An 18,659-nucleotide genomic window follows, 5' to 3' on the forward strand; every position below is an offset into this window, starting at 1 on the left:
TGTTTTTCTTTATGTCCAAAGACTATAAAATGATCCAGAAACTAAGTGATATTATGAGCAACCATTTTTCAGTTGTCCACACTGTGCTCACTGATGTCAAAGACTATGAGGAATGTCAGCTTTGCTTCCAAATCCTCATTAGCCCCAAACTTGACACCATCATTGCTTAAATCTTTTTACTCCCCAAACCAATCATCCTCTTGTTTTGCAGGGTCTTAGATGCAGATGACACATTCTAGGGAAGATCAGAGGGGCTGCTCTGAGTGGTGGAGAAGTAGGAGCTGGTATTTTATATAGCCTATACCACTCCGACTGAATCATTTAGATGGGCTCATAATGGGAAATTCACTATTGAAATATTTTCTCTGAAGTTAGAAAACGAACCATCTTTAAGACCATTTGACAGTGTTTCTTTGGAATTCTTTTAAATGATTCAGTGTGTCTGTAAGGAATTCAGGATCCTCTATAGTTGTCTACATTTAGCTACTTGTAATTTGTCCAGAATCAGTATCAGTAATCTTTCTGGTTATTGGTTGTTTTCCCTCACAGGGTAAACATGAAAGAGTATGAAATAATCTCAGTAGTAAAATATAGTTCGTATGTTTTTAAATAATAAAGACTGTACATTTTGCTATTAGTCTTCCTGCCCCTAGTAATAGCAATGTGGAAATATTCAGGACTTGCAAAAGGCAATTAAAAAAAGGGAAATAAATTCAAATGAGTGGTGATCTAAATAGCCCATTGCATGTGTGATCTGTTAGTTTAAAGAATAAGTAGATGGGTTTATGTTGTTCTCTTTAGCTACATAGTCAATGAAGAGATTTGAGGGGTAGTTACAAAAGAGTTCCCAATGCTAGTGTTTACTCTGGAAGCTTAGAGTCACCTGAATTAATGAGTTGAAGAGGACAAGATGGAACAGAGGGAACGAGTTCTCCCTGTTCACCTACAATGGCTGCAACCCCGCCCTCTGCTCCAAAGACTCAGGCAGAACCTTCTAGTCTTGGAGGACGGCTGTCCTTTGTGCTCTGCCATCTTACCACAATAAAGTGATTTGAGTGAATCAGTCTCATTTCAGGAAATGCTTAATGAGTCTTGGGAAAGCTATAAATAAATCTTACGTCACTGTTACACCGAAGAACAAGTACATCTTGAGGCATTAGATAATTAGGGTGTCCCGCCGATGTTCAATACGAGCAGTCTGCCTTCAAAGGTGTGTGTTTGATACTTTTTGTTGTATTGTGTTCTGGGCTTTAAATTGGCCTGTCTAAATGGAGAAAGGCAAAAAGCATCAAGTTGCACAGAATTTAACTAGTGGGGAGCTTGTCGTTTTGACAGTGTCACCAGATTGAAGGCGGCATTTGGAGGTTGGTCACCCTGTCACAGGCTCTGTGTAATACTTGAATTGCCTTGAGCAGATGAGTGGAAACAGAGCCTTTGTTAAGGGTTTTTAAAGAAGGCTGATTCAAAATCCAGCCCCCCATCATTTTGTAACACTTCAATTAACTAAGGTAAATTGAAAGAAATTACTCCTTTTGACAGATCAAGTTCTTCATTTCTGAGGGAGGAACTGTTTTTATTTTTAATTTGGATAATTGAAAAAATGCTCAGTAGCTTGAAGTTTATCTTCTTTGTATATATGTGAACTTGAGAAGAAAGAGTGATTATACTGACATTTAATATGGAATATACTTCTTAAGGTTAGGGCACACAGTAAAACATTTCCTTTTTAGAAGAGTATTACTTTGTTCATACTCTTGATTTTGACAACTTTTTTCTAAAAATTCCTAAATAAAAATAAAATTAAATTAAAAATAAAAGAATTTCCATATATGTATATTTTTATTAGATTGACACGGCCTGATTTCAGTAAAATAACTTCTGGGCTAAAGTAACCATCTAACAATTTTATGCAATTTTGTTATTTGCCTCTTTCCCCTTCTTTGAATAAAACATCACCCTTTGCAATAGCTGTCTTGTTTGCCAGAAGTTAATCAAGTTGGAAGTAAAAAATAAATAAATAAAATCAAATAAAGGTGTGGCTTAAAAGTTGTATTTAGCAGGTGAGGGACAGTGAGCTTTGGGTGTGCTTATCAAGAACAAGCTGTATAGAAACATGGGCACACAGGTGCCTCAGGCTGCCATGGCTGCCTGTGGCCACGTGTACACCCATCAGCCACAAACTGGCCTCCCAGGGGTGTGTTCCTAGCTCTTTCTCTCCTTGTGGGCAATGAGATCACCTCCAGGGAAAACACTGACTTCCAAATAATTTTCTGGTGAGCCAGCTTGGGAAGGAGGGGATTTCCTTAGCTGAACACTGTGCACTCTCATTCAAAACAGACAAAGACAGCGAGCCTTGGAAATTTGAGGGAAAAGGGCAAGGGAGATGTGACCAGGAAGAGCAGGCTGAGGTCTGCAGTCAGTTTGAAAGCATTTTCAAGGTATTAGGCTGCCATTCTTTTGACAGCTCTTGAAATCTCAAGCAGTAATACCTTGCTATTGGAATTTCAATGGCAGAACATGGGACTTCCTCCTCTTTGCTGGTTTACTTTTTTGGTGAGATTCCCTTTGTGGTGTCACCACACTGGTGAAGGCTGTGCTTTTGGTAAGCTCTACAAACTTGTTCATCTTCAGGATGAAAGATGCTGTCCACAGAGAAAATTAGATATAATTTTTTAAAACAGTTTGATTCAAATTTGCTGAATTTTCTTTATTTTATTTTTGGTTGGCCAGGTAAATATAATTCTTCTTTCCTATATGAATGGTTCCACCTCTTGGTCTCTTTGCTTGCTACCCTGACTTCTGAGTCCCCTCTGTTCCATCTTTGCCATTTAAAGACAGTAAAGGAACAGGGTATTTTGGAGAATCCTCCCTCCATGGCTAATCAAATTAATTGAAATGTACCCACTTCTCAGATGAAAGATAACATGTATGTACATAAGAACTGATTTACAGTTGACATGCTATGGCTAACATATCTACTGAAACATGGATGAATTCCGACTGCTATTTTTCCCTTTTTAAAAAATATATAACCTTTATTATATTTTTTCTATTACCATATAGTCCCCTTATACTCCCCTCCCCTTACCACACTGTTGTCCATGTGCCTGAGTCGTTTTTCCTTTTTGCTCAATCCACTCCCTCCACCCCTTAATCTCCCCCCCTCTACTAGCTGTTATCTGTTCCTCATCTATGAGTCTGTCCCTATTTTGTATGTTAGTTTAGATTGTTCCTTAGATTCCACATATGAGTGAAATCATATGGTATTTGTCCTTCTCTGACTGGCTTATTTCACTTAGTATAATGTTCTTCAGGTCCATCCATACCGTGGCAAAGGATAAAATTTTCTTCTTTTTTATGGCTGAGTAGAATCCCATTGTGTAAATGCTCCATAGTGGTTTTATCCACTCATCTCTTGATGGACACTTGGGCTGCTTCCATATCTTGGTGATTATAAATAATGCTGCAATGAACATAGGGGTGCTTATGTTCTTTCAAATTAGTGTTTTAGGTTCCTTTGGATATATTCCCAGAAGTGGGATCACTGGGTCAAAAGGCATATCCATCTTTAATTTTTTGAGGTACCTGCATACTGCTTTCCACAGTGGCTGCACGAATCTGCATTCCCACCAACAGTGCAAAAGGGTTCCCCTTTCTGCACATCCTCTCCAGCACTTGTTGTTTTTTGATTTATTGATGATAGCTATTCTGACAAATGTGGGATGATATCTCATTATGGTTTTTATTTGCATTTCTCTGATGATTAGCGATGTTGAGCATCTTTTCATATGTCTATTGTCCATCTGTATGTCCTCTTTGGAGAAGTATCTGTTCAGGTCCTTTGCCCATTTTTTAATTGGTTGGTTTGTTTTTTTGGTGTTCCATTTTATAAGTACTTTATAAATTTTGGATATTAACCCCTTATCAGATATATTGGCAAATATGTTCTCCCATTCAGTGGATTGTCTTTTTATTTTGTTGATGATTTCCTTTGTGTGTAAAAACATTTTAGTTTGATAAAGTCCCATGTGTTTACTTTTTCTTTTGTTTCCCTTGCCTGGGGAGATATATCTGATAAAAAATTCCTATGAGCAATGTCCAAGATTTTGCTGTCTATGTTTTCTTCTAGGATATTTATGGTTTTGGATCTAACATTTAAGTCTTTGATCCATTTTGAATTTATTCTTGTGTGTGGTATAAGAAGGTGGTCTAGTTTCATTTTTCTACATGTATCTGTCCAATCTTACCAACACCATTACCATCTTCTTTTTGCTCTGTCTTAAAAACAATTATAAAATTTGTAGACCCTTGGAAAACTTATTGGCCTAGGCATAATGTCTGTGGTGCTGATGGATTATGGTAGTTTCTCTTAAAACCTTTCTGTGGCTCTTCTTTGATTTCAGGATGAAAGTCAGCATCCTTAACCTGGTTCTTCTGACCTCTTTGTTTTGCTGCCTAACAAAACCACCAAAGCTTTGTGGCTTAAAAAAATAAAAACAAACCCTGGCTGCTGTGGCTCAGTGGATGGAGTGCCAGCCTACAAACCAAAGGGTCTCAGGTTCAGTTCACATTCTGGGCCCATGCCTGGGTTGCAGGCCAGGTCCCCAGTAGGGGTGTGCCTGAGAGGCAACCACACATTGATGTTTCTCTCCCTCTTTTTCCTCTTCTCATCCCTTCTCTCTAAAAATAAATAAATACAATCTTAAAAGTAATAAAAACCATAACTTCTTATTTCTAATGATTTTTTGGATTGGCCAGATAGTTCTTGGGCTTGTTTTACCTGGGCTGGCTCATCTTTTATGTTTAATAGGAAAGGTAACTGAGCTAGATGGTCAAGGTGGTTTTCCCCACTGTCTGGCCTTTGGTGCTGGCTGTTCACTGGGGTCATCTTGGTTCTTGTCCACATGGTGTCTTTATGTCCATTAGGACTGGATTGGCTGGCTTTCTTACTTGGTTGTGTCAGGGCAGCATTGCCCAGTAGTTTAGGTAGAAGCAAAGTCCCTTGAGGCCCAAGCTATGGCAGTCACACTGTCACCTTTTCCACATTTTATTGGTCAAAGGAAGTCCCAGGTCAGCCAAAATTCAAAGGATGAAGAAACAGACTCCACCTCTTGATGGTATTTGCTGTAGAGAATTCAGCCTGCCAAGCCATTCCTCTGGACTCTTTCCATATGTCCCCTTTCATCGTGTATTTTGGCCACTAAGTTTTTTAAGTTCCTTAAACTCAGCTTGTTCTTCAGCTTTTGGCCTGGAAATAAGTATTTCTCACCACCTGGAATATTCTTTCTCGCCTGTTTTTTCCAGCTAACGTACTAAAGATCTCAGCTTCATTGTTACTTAATGAGGGAGCTCTTGCTTGCCCACGCCCTGGGTTTAGGGAAATGTAGTCCCTCTTCTGTGATCTAATGATTCCCTTTGCTTTCCTTGTCCTAGTATCATTCATCACTCTTTTGAGAGAATAATAATGATGATGATGATGATGATTGTATTTTTAATCTTTCCTTGTAAACTTTAAAGTGCAGGAGGCAGGACTGGTATCTGTCTCGCTCTTGTTGTGTGTGTAGTTCCCCGCCCAGGGGCTGGCTTATTTGTAATGGCTGGTGTGAAAGAAATACTTGTAGTGTGCGGATCAAATTGGTGCACATCCATTATTGGCATTTGCTCACAAGATGATTTTGATGTTCCCTTTTGGAATATCTCATTCCATCCCCGCCATCCCCCTTTATCCCTTTCTACTCAAAGAAATAGCCCAGTAGAAGAGGACTTGGTGATATAATTAGGCTAGAAGCCTTTCTCTTAGACCTACTTACTAAGCCATTAGACCTGTTAAATCACTTGCTAACATCAAATAACTGTTTGGAAAAGATCTTACCTGTAGTCTATAAAATAGGTGGTTACAGATACTAATTTAAGAAAGGCTTTCCCTCAGCTCATCCACCCTATTATTTCCTCCTTTCTGCACCTATATTGCGTTTAGAATCAGCTTGTCACCCTAATTGCTCTCTAATTATTCCATGTGCAAGTCTTAGCTTCTCGTCTAGATGTAACTCTTTGAAGAGAAAGGAGTATGTTTTATACCTCATTTATTTCCTTCTTCACAGTGCATACTATCATAATTAAATAGTAAACACTGGCTCATTCAAGATGTCTTCCTTCTTTTTTTACCCCAAACACTGTATTTAGTGTTTTATTTCAGAATTTCCATTAGTGTATATTCCAATCTACTTGGTTGTGGTAGCTAGCCTTCAAGAACTCTCCACCCCCAACCCTGCCCCCAACACTTCTCACTTCTTGTATTTATACCTTGTATAGTTCAATCTCACACTGAAGAGGACTGATTTTTTAAAATAAAACTGCATCTTCTTTATTTTGCATGCTTTAATTTCAGAGCAAAATAAAGAATAACAACAAAAATCCCCACAATATAAGAGGACTGACATTTGAGCCAATAAAATATGGTGGAAATGACAGCACATCACTCCCGAGGCTAGGTCATTAGAGGTATTGTGGCTTCTGCTTTGCTCTTTTGGATCACTTGCTCTGGGGTAAGCCAGTTTCCACATGATGAGGATGTGAAAGCAGCCTTTTGGGCTTGTCCTCATGGTGAGGAGCCCGGGTCTCTTGCCAACAGCCATATGATGAACTTCTGAAAGGCAGATCCTCTGGCACCGATCAAGCCTTCAGATGACTGTAGCTCTGGCCAGCATCTTGACTCAATGACATGAGAGCCCCTGAGCCAGAACCATCATGCTGAACTGCTCCCAAGTCCCTGACCCACAGAAACTGTGTGAGATAGTAAAGTGAGATTGTTGTTTTAGGCTACTGCACTTTGGAGTAATTTGTTACACAGCAATAGAGAACTAATACGTCAACCATTTTGCATTCTCTGTGGACTCTTAAGAAAAGAAGTTAGCCTTCGTCTGCAACTGGATTGGCTGAGTTTATCCCTGGAAAAGGTCCTCCCGGCCATGCATATTTACACAGTATAACTAGTTATTGAGAGAAGTGTGACTATCATCTACCGGATGCCCAATTTTCAATGGGACATTTAGTCAGATGCTACTTAGAGACAGGTAGGATGGTCTCATCTCTCATGTTATTCCTACATCATAAGATTAAAATGTTGAAAAGATAGAATTGTTAAGTAAATGCAGCTGCTCTAGGATAGTTTAGAATAATGCTTTACTATACCTAATTATGAATCAACTTTGGTTGTGAGTACTAACATGAGAAGAAAGGAGAATTTATTATATATAGAGAGGAATGGCTCATGAAACTCAAGGGTAAGGATGGAGTAGGGCCTCAAGGAGGTTCTGGAACTGGAATAGAAAGTTGCAAGGACTCTACTTTATGTCTTCTTTGCCTTGAGTGTATTTCTCTCTAGATCTTTGATTTTCCATCTTCAAGGTGGAATTTGGAAGCACTACAGCCTCCTAACTTATTATGTGACAGTTTTAGTCACACAGAGGTTCTGTGTTCTAGTTTTCCCCAAATAATTTGGTGGCTCCTCAGCCAGATGTTCTTTCCTGAACCAGTCAGCCATTGTGTGTGGGGGTAGGTGGAGATGGGAGGGTGTTGGGGGTGAGGGAAGGGGGCCATAGGGCTACCAGGAGCACATTCCTGTTGATGGAATGTGTGTGTTGAGGGGAAGGTGGCAAAAGTGATAAGGTTCTAAAAAAGGAGGCTGTGAGACCCCCAGGCACTTGAAAGGTATCTGCTACCAGAGGAGAGAACTTGATTTAGAAAACATGATGTGCCATCTCAGCTTTATAAAGCAGCAAAATTTCAACCCACTGCTATGCAAAGCAGTGATCACTGAGACAGCCTATTCTTTTTCCCTCCTTCCTCCTTTCTACGTAGGTCCTGGGTTTGTACCTTTTACAACCAAGAGCTTTTGTATTTGGGGGTAAAATAATACTTACTACATACCCTAAAAGCCAAAATCAAAGACTATATTGATAATGTACTTTTATGATATTTATAAGGGAAGTCAGTGTTGTTGGCTAGTCAAAACTGTCACCTGTAAATATGCATCTGAAAGAGTAGAGGGAAAAGCAAATGTTGTTCTGGTCAGTGTGAACCTAAGCATCTCTTGGAGCTTGGGCTGAATACGTGAGACAGTTCTGATGTTCTTATTTGCCACAGAGGAGCTGGGGCCAAGGCATCTGAAATACTTCCTCATGAACAATACAGTGAAGTAATTTCAGTGCAGGATAATTCCGTAGGTCTCCTTCAAGGCCTTCTTTGCATTGTTTTATGCAGAACAGAATAGAAGATGAGCAAGAAAATGATGTATGGATTAGATGTAAAATGTGCAAGTTTTGAAGTGTTCTTTACTGAAAAATAAACATAATGAAACCTTTTGAAGTGTTTGTAAATATTTCTGTCCACAAACAGGTAATTTAATGAGGTTCCAAAATGCTTGGATTCCCAGTATCTTAATTTATTTCTATGGCTTATTTTCTGGAATGTTTGGCAACTCCAAGCTTCAATGAAGTCTTTTTATATGTGATGGTATTCCAGTGGAGAGAGTATATTTTAAAACACATGGTTTAATTTGTGTCATAGGCTTTTCTATGAGTGTATATCTATGCTAATTATAGGGCTATGAAAAGTCAATTGTAAGAAAATGCATGTGGAGATTATCTCTGTGCTGGACCCAAAATTGTGTGTAAATTCACAATAATAGCAGGTTTCCTTGTGCCCTGGGAATAATGTGTAAGTTTTTACCCTGTAATATAACTTGAAAAGAAGTTGAACATAAGAACGGAAAGTGGTGTTTTGATAAATACTCCATCTGATTACAAGAAGCTAGTAATAAGGACCAAAATAAAATGGGGAAGACTTAATGCTTACTTTAGATACAAGCATATCTTTTTGTTATACAGAGTTTGTTTATAACAAACGTACCTTTACATACTTGAAGTGATTTATCCTTCTAGGGCAGGTGTGAGGTACACAAAAGTTTTCCTTTTGCTGATGAAGGAAACTAGAACTTGGTCTAACTGCTTGCCCAGTCACATCAGTATTAGGACATGAGAGAATGGACTAGTGACCCAGCACTTCTGACCCAGCCCGTTATCCACTTACAGCCCTTTGGCGCCCTTGGCTTCTTACTCCAAATACTTACCCTGAGTAGGTTTGCTCTGAGGCCCCTTGTGTGTGGGGTTTATTTTAGTTTTTCACTTTTACAGCGTTTGCAGCATGAAGAGATCTCAGCTGCTGTTGCCCCTAATTCTGTTCTCAAATTGTAGTCTGGGAACGCTGGTTAATGGTTAACAACCTGCTCTGTGCAGTGTTTGCCCATTTCCATTGTGTAAATACTCCCACAAAGGCCAATATGAAGTGACTAATGTACAGGCACAGAACACAGAGCTGGGTAGAGTTGCATATAGTTGGCTCTTTGGTGTTAATTCAGGTGGTTCCTGCTACCACTGAGTTCCATACACAGTAAGGTATGATGACTGATAATATAATAACCATAAATGAGAGTGGATAATGGTTCACTGGGATTAGGAGCTTTAAAAGCTCTTTTACACACATTATTTAAGGAGCACAGACTGAAATAAGTACTGTTACTCATCTCAGCCTTTATTTCTAAGTACTTGGATTCTCATCTCGTTAGTCATCTTGATAAGATTTGAGGTTGTCCAAAACCTCAGAGTGGAGTTGGTTCTCAGTGGCGTGTTTGAGATTCAAACTTGAGTCTTTCTGATTCTAGGGTCTACATTTGTAATTATTGTAAAATATAAATAATTATTTAAGTGTTTAAAAGTTGATTGCATTTCCCCTAAGCTTTCTCTTTTCCAGTTGTAAATATCCACAATTCTTATGAAATAACTCACTAATTTATTCAGGTTAATGAGCATCTGTTAGGTGTCAGGTGTTGTTCTCTGCACCAGGGGTGTGTCAGGGACCAAAACAGTAAAATATCCTCGTCTTGGTGGGGGGAGGTAGACAACAAATTCATGTAAAAGTAATGAATGTTCCTGTTAGGAGGTGAAAAATTTTTTAAATAAGGTGATACTACCTCCTTAGATCAGTTAATTTTCGACCTTCTGCCTTTGCTGACTGCCTCTCCTGGAAAGGATGTGCTGTATTTAGTTGTGTTTCCTGAGCACCAGGTGTGGTCTGCCTGGCTCACCGCAGGCAGGGCTCCCTTCCCCTTCCTTCCCTTGGTTTGGTCCTTAATGGGTAGAGGCCCTTCCCTGCCCTTGGACCCATGTCACATTCTTGGCTGGTGTTGATCTTGTGGTTGGCCTAAAACACACATCTGTTTCCAACAGGGGCACCTGCCAGCCAAGCCTGGTTTTCCTCAGTGTATCATTTTACCATTGATTGAGTGAACCTAGAATCAGTCCTTTATATTTTATCTCTGTGGTTTCTCATTATGTAAAAAACCTGCAGGGGCAACTGATTTATTGGCAAACAAGTCTGCATTTGTGACATCTTTGTTTCTTAATTCTCCTTGAAGCAGTGTTTTCTAAAGTGCGGGGCTAACCGTTATACGTGAGGGATTGGCATTAAATGGCATTGAATCTTGCGGTGAGGTGGTCACTCCCCCTTGTAAGTCACCCGTCGTGGGTGTGTTGAGGTTGAGACGGTCTCATTTGGTGCAAGTGGGTCTTTAGTATCTTTCAGCCTTGCTGATCCACCTGTTCAGAAAAGGGGAACAGAGTGAGAGGGAGAGAATGCCAATCTTGGACCTTCTGCAAATGACAGTTTTGAGCTAGAAATTAATAACATTCTTTTATTTACATTGTATATTTTAGGGCTTCCTTTTAGTTAGAGTAGATGATACTGATTTTCATTTCACAATAATGAAATAAAATTAAATTATTCAGGTTAAAAATGTGTCATTTAAGCAAATACGCATAAATGATAGGTGTTTTTCAAGTATGACACATTATAAAGTTGCCTCTTCAATGTCTGAAGTTTGGTTAATATTTGTCTAATACTGCAGGGTCAGAAGTAGACATAAATCCTTTTACTAGCCCAGGTCAAAAGATAAGTAACAACATTTTAAAACCTAAAAATATCTCACCGTGATCATGTAGTTGGAATAGTGGTTCAGAGCATAAACTTTGGAGCCAAACTCTTGATTCAAATCTCCTTTTTTTAAAAAAGGATTTTATAAAATTTTCAGACCTTTATTTATATATACATATAAATATATACATATATATTTATATATATTTTTTGAAAGGGGGAGGGAGAAAGAAGAAGAGGGAGTGAAACGTCCATTGGTTGCCTCTCACATGCCCCCAGTGGGGGACCTGTCCTTGCAACCCCCACCCTGGGAATCAAACCAATGACCATTCAGTCTGCAGGACGACGCCCAGCCCACTGAGCCACACCAGTCAGGGCTTGAATCCCTCCTTTGTTAGTTGTATGATTTTGGGTAAGGTACTTAATATTTACTTGGTGCCTCAGTTTGTTCATCTGAAAGCTAGGGATATAAGTATTTACCTCAAAGGGTAGTTGTGAGGATTAAATGAGTTAATGCATTAAGGATAGTTATACCTATATAAGTGTGAGCTATTATTATTTTTATTATTATTTTTAAGGGGATATTGTTCTTCATTTTCATCAATCTAACCAACATGCCCTAGCTATGAAAGGAGTATCACTTAGTGTTCTACGTCATGTAAATTGAAAAGGAAATAATCCATATTGTGTTAATATTATGAACAAAGCTACCATTGCTTTTCTCCCAGTTTCTCATTGGAGAATTATGTTTTCACTGGCCCTGGGTTGTTTCTAATTGTTCTTGTTGGGTCAAGGTGGGCTTTTTTATACAAAGTCGGGGCATGGTGCCCTTTATTGTCATTTTGTTTGACCTTTAAGACAATTCTTATTATAAGTAATACACAAAAGCACCCCTTGGACCCAGGCCATTTATTACTTTGGGATTAAATTTCAAAGGAAATTTCAAGGGTGATTCAATAGATGAACTGAAAATTTGAAGCTGGCTTAAGTATGGATCTGCTTTCTCTTCTTCTGCCATCTCATGGTTTAAATTAAAAATAAAATCTCCTGGATTACTGGATAAGCACTTAGAAGGAGGCGGAGAGAGACACAGGCCTGAGGTGGCACGTCCCAAGGTGAGCTGTGCGGGACTTGAGGTCCTCTAGTGATAGAAAGTGTTTTATGGGGCAGTGACAGGGTCGGGGTGGGGAGGTGGGCAGACAAGTGTGGGAAAGACTGGGATACATAAAGCTCAATAGATTTATCTATTTGCATGTCTTCTCAGAGGACTTTGTGTATGAAAATCTACCATAATGCTCCAAAATGTTAAATAATAACAGTTAACTTTAATTTAGCACTTACTTAGTATATGCCATACATGGTTCTGAGTATTTCACATGAATTGACTTATAAATCCTCACAACAACCCACTGAGGTAAGCATATGTATATGTTCTCATTTGGTATATGAGTCACCTGAAGCATGGAGTATAGGAGGTAGGGCTTCCTGAGCCTACCTCATCAGAGACAGGTTCTGTGATGCACCTTGTGAGATTAGAGACCTGGAAACCTGCTCTGATGCTCTAGCAAAGAGACTCTCACTTAGATAATTTTGGATGTAGGATGGCCTCACTCTGACCTCATGGTACTAGGCCTTCTGGTTTCTGCCCAGGAAATGATGGCTTGTCTCAGAATCCCTGCACTGCATACATTGGTCTCTCATGATAGTCTTGCTTGATTTGATGCTAGAAATTCTTGAAGTGGGACTCATATATCTTAAAGTGGCAGGTTTAATTTTTCAACTTGACAATCTCCTGGATGGGGGAAACAGATCCCATTTCTGCAGACCAGCCCTTTTTCATTTGAGAACTTCAGTAGCGTCTCTTGAAGGTGAGGACTTGATATGTGGAAAGGGAAGACGGGTGTGAATAGGGCCTGTGATCCTACTTAAGTTAATTGAAAGGACATTGGATTAATAAGCCATTTAAATTTTCCTTAAGTTAAAAGTATGCAGAAATGCTACATGCTGCACCAGGTTTTAAATGCATGCTAATTCATCAAGAACCAAAATGGCATTTTAACAGATGGTCTTAACTTCATTTAGTTATTTATTTCCTTGAATTATTTTGGTATTACACAAGTGATGAAATCATGTTGGGTAAATTATTGCCTTGCTCCCCGCCACAGCTGAGTCTAATACTTAAACATCTCTTCAATTATTTCCTATTACTCTTAATACAAAATCCAAATTCACTAATGCTGCCTGCAATTTCTGTCCTCTGTCCTCTATATCTTCAGGGCTGACGCTAGTTCAAATTGCTTCTTTGTGGTAATGGGAAAATAACACATGGAGAGGGCTGCACCTTCACCCAACACGGTCCCTGGCCAGGTGCCCTTGTGCAGTGCGTGGCCTGCACCTCTGCACGGGACTGGCTAGCCTCATTGCATACCCCTCACAACACCCTTCATGCCCCCCGGGTAACTCTCATCATGCTTCAAAGGACTTGTTGAATGCCTCATTCTTGCTGGAGGGTAACCCTATGTTGTCATCTTGACTGCTGTATCTCTAAGAGCTGGCAAATACCGGGCACCTAGTAGGCTCTTTATTGTGTTTATTGTTTATGATGTGTATTGAATGCAGGCTTGACAGTTGCATGCATGGGTTGAAGGATGGGTACAAATGGAATGGATAGAGCATAGGTCTTGCATTGAAGAATTAGAGATCTTTTGCCTGGGACACATGGGCCTAGGATCTTAAAATCAAATTTGCAGACTGGTACGGAGAAATCAAGTTTTATCTAAGTGCTTCTCAGCCTTCAGGGAGGCTATATTTTGCAAATCTCTTCTGTTGTGAATCTCTTGTGTTCCACGTAATCAGATGTTCCTGCTAGGAAGAAAAAGTGTTACATTTTATTACTATGTGCAGTGCGACCAGATCTCAATATACACATATTTGCACACTGGGGCTTCTAATGACTGTTGGAAGCGGCTGGGGTTACACCAGTGGTTATTTGACACTAACCTGGTGATCTTCTGACTTGTGGTTACTAATACTGTCTTGCTGTTTCCAGACTTTCTTCAGGCTGTAATGTTATATCGTATCATTATATTCTCTCCCCAGGTGCATTGGTTTCCTAGGGTTACCATAACAAAGTAGATGGCTTAAAACAACAGAAATTTATTTTCTCACAGTTTTGGAAGCTACAAGGCTAAGACCAAGGTGTCCACCCGGGCCATGCTTCCTTCGAAGGCTCTGGTAAAGAACCTTTCTTAGCTCTTCCTTGCCTGGTTGCTGGCAGTATTTGGCATTCCTTGTTTTGCAACCGCATCAAGCCAATTATGCCTCCCTCTGCACATGGCTGCCTTCCCTCGGGGTCTCTGAGTGTCTTCTCTTGTCTTGTAAGGGCAACCGTCACATTGGGTTTAAGGCTGACCCTAGTCCAGTGGGACCTCATCTTAACGAACAATGTCTGCAAAGATCCTATTTCTAATTAAGGTCACCTGAGGTTCCAGGTGGACATGAATTTTAGGGGGATGGGGACACTATTCAATTCAGTACACCAGGTTTCACCTCTTTTCCATAGTGGCCAGTCCATGAGTTTAGGTCAAGGCTCTGTTCTTTGTGTGACCTTGTACATTTATGTCATCTCTTACAGACTCCGATTCTGCAAAAGGAGACTAGTAATAGTACCTGTTTCTTAGTAGGTTTTGAAGGTTAAGTGAGGTGATGCAGAAAGCCATGTAAAATGTTGCCAGTACATGGAAAAAACATTTAATATACTTTTATTATTATTTCTTTCCTTCATCTGAAGCCAAAACTTAAGATATTTTCTGATTTTCTTTTTACTGATTTTCCAAATCAATTCTGATTTTCTTTTTTGTTCCGTTAACTTTTATTAGTAGGTTGTTGCCAATTATCAATTATTTTGATTGATTCTTCTGTGATTGATTGGGTGGATTGGTCACTCCTTGAGGAAGATTTCAATAGAGGTAAGAGCTTTTGTGTTGATTAGAGATTATTCCAATATGGTGGTAACAGTTTTAAGAAAATTGTAAGTCAGTGCTAAAATACAGACTGACTTAAGAATATCATCTTTTCACATCAAATTCTTTTGGCTGAACATTGGCTTGAGCAAGAGATCATGTGTTTTGGTTTTTCCAATTTGGCAAAACCATGTTAAGTAATTCTGCAGTGGGTTGAAATGGTAATAAAAGTCAAAGAAATATGTTTGCATTTTCTGTGCAATTATAATCTGAGCTGAACTTCATTTGATGGTAGAGTAGATTAAAAGTGTAAAAGTGTAGCCCAATTCTATTTTGTGCTTAGTAAATGTAATATAAATTAAAACCTGTGTGTCACCTGTGATAATTCAAGTTAATTTTAATTTTCATTTTGTTCTGAAATGTGAAATTGAATACATGTTGTTAAGGATCTGTTTAAGAGGAAGCAAAATGGACTAAAATTAATTAGACCATATTGTTTTAAAAATATTTTTAAATTCCAAGAGAGAATGAAGCTTATGAATATGGAGTGACTTGAGGTGCTTGAATCTAGTAGAACAGATATTAGGGCCTCAAGAAGAGATGGTTCAGGATTAGAAATCCATACGGTGTTTGTGTGTGACTGACAATGTGATTGAAGATCCAATGTGCAGCTTAAAACTACAGAGAAGGTCAATGCGGAAGCCCTTGTTCTTCAATATCACTGTCTTTAATGACTATCACAGAGGTCTCAGAGAAACGGAGGGCATGGTCTGAAGTGCATAGTTAGAGGAGGAGAGCGCAGCGGAATGCAGTTGGGTGGAGGGTTAATACTGACTGGGTGAAGAGTCAGTATGTGTAAATGAAGTGCAGTTTGTTCTCTGTGGCCCAAAGAGACGTAAACAGAATTCTGGGGAGTAATTGGTGACATGCAAAGCTCCCTAAAATGAGATATGATCACCTAGAAAGGTGGTTCTTTCACTGGTAACTGACCTTCCCAAGCCCAGGCTGGGTCATTCCAAGCAGAAGTTTAGAGTGGACTCAAAGATTGGATTCGAAGTTGGGCCAGGTGACCACCTAGATACTGAATTTCCAGGATGATGCCCAATGGGATACAAATGGAGAAAGTGAAAAGGGGCACAGTGGGTGAAGGTGTGGGGTATTTGTCTAAGAAGTGGAGTTTTGATGTACAAAGCAGTAGCTGGATTTTAGGGAGGAGGCCAAGAGTGGGTATGGGGAAAATTATTCCAGCAGTATTTAATGGCCATTGTTAACAAAAAACAGAACCAAAAATTGGGGGAAATTGCATTTTTTAAATAAAATAATTAAATTTATTCTCTCTAGGGAGTGGGGAGCATTTTTCTAACTTGGTACAATGAATAAAACATGGAGGGAAGGGGGAGAGGGAGAGAGAGAATGAGAATGAATGAATGAATGAATGAATGGGAGTATACGCAAGTTACCTCCTGCATTTCTTTTCTTGTATAAGCATTTTGGGGATTAAGAAATAGAAAATCAAGTTTTTGTTACATATATAATTTTAGAATGAGAAGTCAGCATTTTATCTCCTGGGACAAAAAAAAATCTTCAAATTCAATGAAATTAATTCACTCTTCTCCAAAGGAAAAGCTGATGAAATTCTGTGGAGCAAGTCTCATGAAAACTGATAGTCTTTGCAGACCAGTGTTCATCATATTACCTGGTTTCCCGTGCAGTGAAGGCCCTGGTAGACACTCCGCTGCCTGCCAGAATAAAATGGGACTCAAATTTTATCCCCTTTTAGCTAATTTTCATTTTGTTTTGTTTGATTGTTTTGGAAAATGAGGAGTATTATTCTTCCTTAAGAAAAATAGGTCTCCCTGTGATAGAGTTTAACACTTCAACACTTTACAAGCATTCTTCTTATCTTACATTTGTTTGTAGGTGGGACAATTTGAAAAGGAGAATATGTTAAATATTCTGACTTTAAGCAATTAAATTTAAGCTGACATGTTGAGCCTCCAAGCATTAGAATGAGAGCAACTCATTTGTTGCCAGAAGAGAGTAGTTGAAGAATGTTGTGGCGCTAGATATTTTCAGAGATCCTCAGAAGGGAGCAATGAGCAGGTGAACGTTTTCAGCCCCAGCTTTTTAATCAAGATAAGCAAAAGTAAAGAGTGCTGAAAATTGACTTGGGGTGGTGAACACACAATACAATACAGAGTTGGTGTGCTACAGAATTGCACACCTGGAACCCATGTAGTTTTATTAACCAATATCACTCTAATAAATTAAGTTAAAAAAAGATTACAGAAAATTAACCTCATATAAATATTTAAGTTTATGTTTAAATTGCAGGTGTCTTTCTGGGCATTTAATAAAAATGCTTTAAGTATAGGAATTTTTTTGTGATGATTCCAGGTTGTCACTGTGCTAGATTTGGCCATTCCAATAGATGTGTAGTGGTAACACACTGTTTTTCCTCTGTGACTTTTTATTTTTCAATTTTAAAAGTGGTAACATTGCAGAAGGATAGAGAAAAAAGCAAAACCTCTAGCCCCAGGTAACTCCTCATCCTCAGAGTTAGTGGTCTGATGTATATCTTTCATCATGACGAATAGGTATTTGTTAAATTCTATACAAAAACAAATACCTTTGGATAAGTTTATGAAATAAGAATCAGATTAATTTAAACACTTTTGACATTAGTAATGAAATGTAAGAAAACACTTGGCAGTCCAGATAAATTTTCAAAGTCAAAGATAAATTTTCAGGGTGATTAATGTATTCATTAGATATACAATTTTCAAAAGATAAGGCTATTAAATAAAAAGATAAAAAGAAAGTAGTTCCTCCCTCAACCAGCTAGCTTCCCCTCACTTTTACCAGTGGGCTTTTCTAGAGGCTGTGGGTGTATAATATATATTGCATCATGTTTGAAACAAATGGTAACATATACATAATTTTGCCAGTAGCTTTTCCCCCCACTGACAGCACACTTTGATTCAATATAAATCAAAGCTTGATTTGCTAAGCTCTGAGCCTCTTGCTTCCAGGTTGCTTAATTATTTTTAGAATTAAGGAAACAAATGAACTGGGATGTCTGTAGGGAGGAAAGACAGGAAGCAGAAAATACCATTAGTTGCCTGATAGTCATCATTTTACCCAGTGAAGAGAAGGCAGTTTTCAGGAAAGCATATGGAATATGGCTCTGGATGGAGCTACGTGCCTCTTAAAGGACACACGTGGGTAACTGCAGGGGTGAATCACGACCAGTGCAGCTGTAAACTTCTCTTTTAATTAGGTAGGAAGCACCTGTGTGTTTGTACGTACGTGCTAAGTTTTCCTCTTCCCAGTCTGGTTTCTTCAGGGATTAAAAAAAAAGGCCCAGCAAGTTGGAATTTAAATTTTCTGTAGTGGAGAGCATTCAATATCTTAAAAAGGGCAAGAATACAGATGCTCTGCTCGAAGACAAGGTGAGAATGGTGACCTTAATGGGTGTGAATTATGGAGAGCAAGTGACTGGGCGTATTGCATCCCGTGTGTTGGGGTCTGAGCTTTTGATTTGAGTATTTTACAGAATTATTGTTAAATGTTTGTAAGCTATTGACCAAATTTGAAGCAGTTGTTCAAATTTGAACAGTATGAGGTGGGGTTTTTTTTTTTTTTTGAATTATCTCCTCCGGGCTCTGGGCATTTCCTTGAGATGGCACCAACATCTCTTCATGACTT

General features: G+C 38.9%; 1 protein-coding gene across 19 annotated transcripts in view; it reads left to right on the plus strand.

The window, feature by feature from the left end:
* The window catches only part of MAGI1 (membrane associated guanylate kinase, WW and PDZ domain containing 1), a 617,360-nt gene that overhangs the window by 91,728 nt on the left and 506,973 nt on the right, over nt 1-18,659 (plus strand). The window lies entirely within an intron of this gene.

The sequence above is a fragment of the Desmodus rotundus genome, chromosome 8, assembly GCF_022682495.2.
Source record: "Desmodus rotundus isolate HL8 chromosome 8, HLdesRot8A.1, whole genome shotgun sequence".
NCBI classification, from domain to species: domain Eukaryota; kingdom Metazoa; phylum Chordata; class Mammalia; order Chiroptera; family Phyllostomidae; genus Desmodus; species Desmodus rotundus.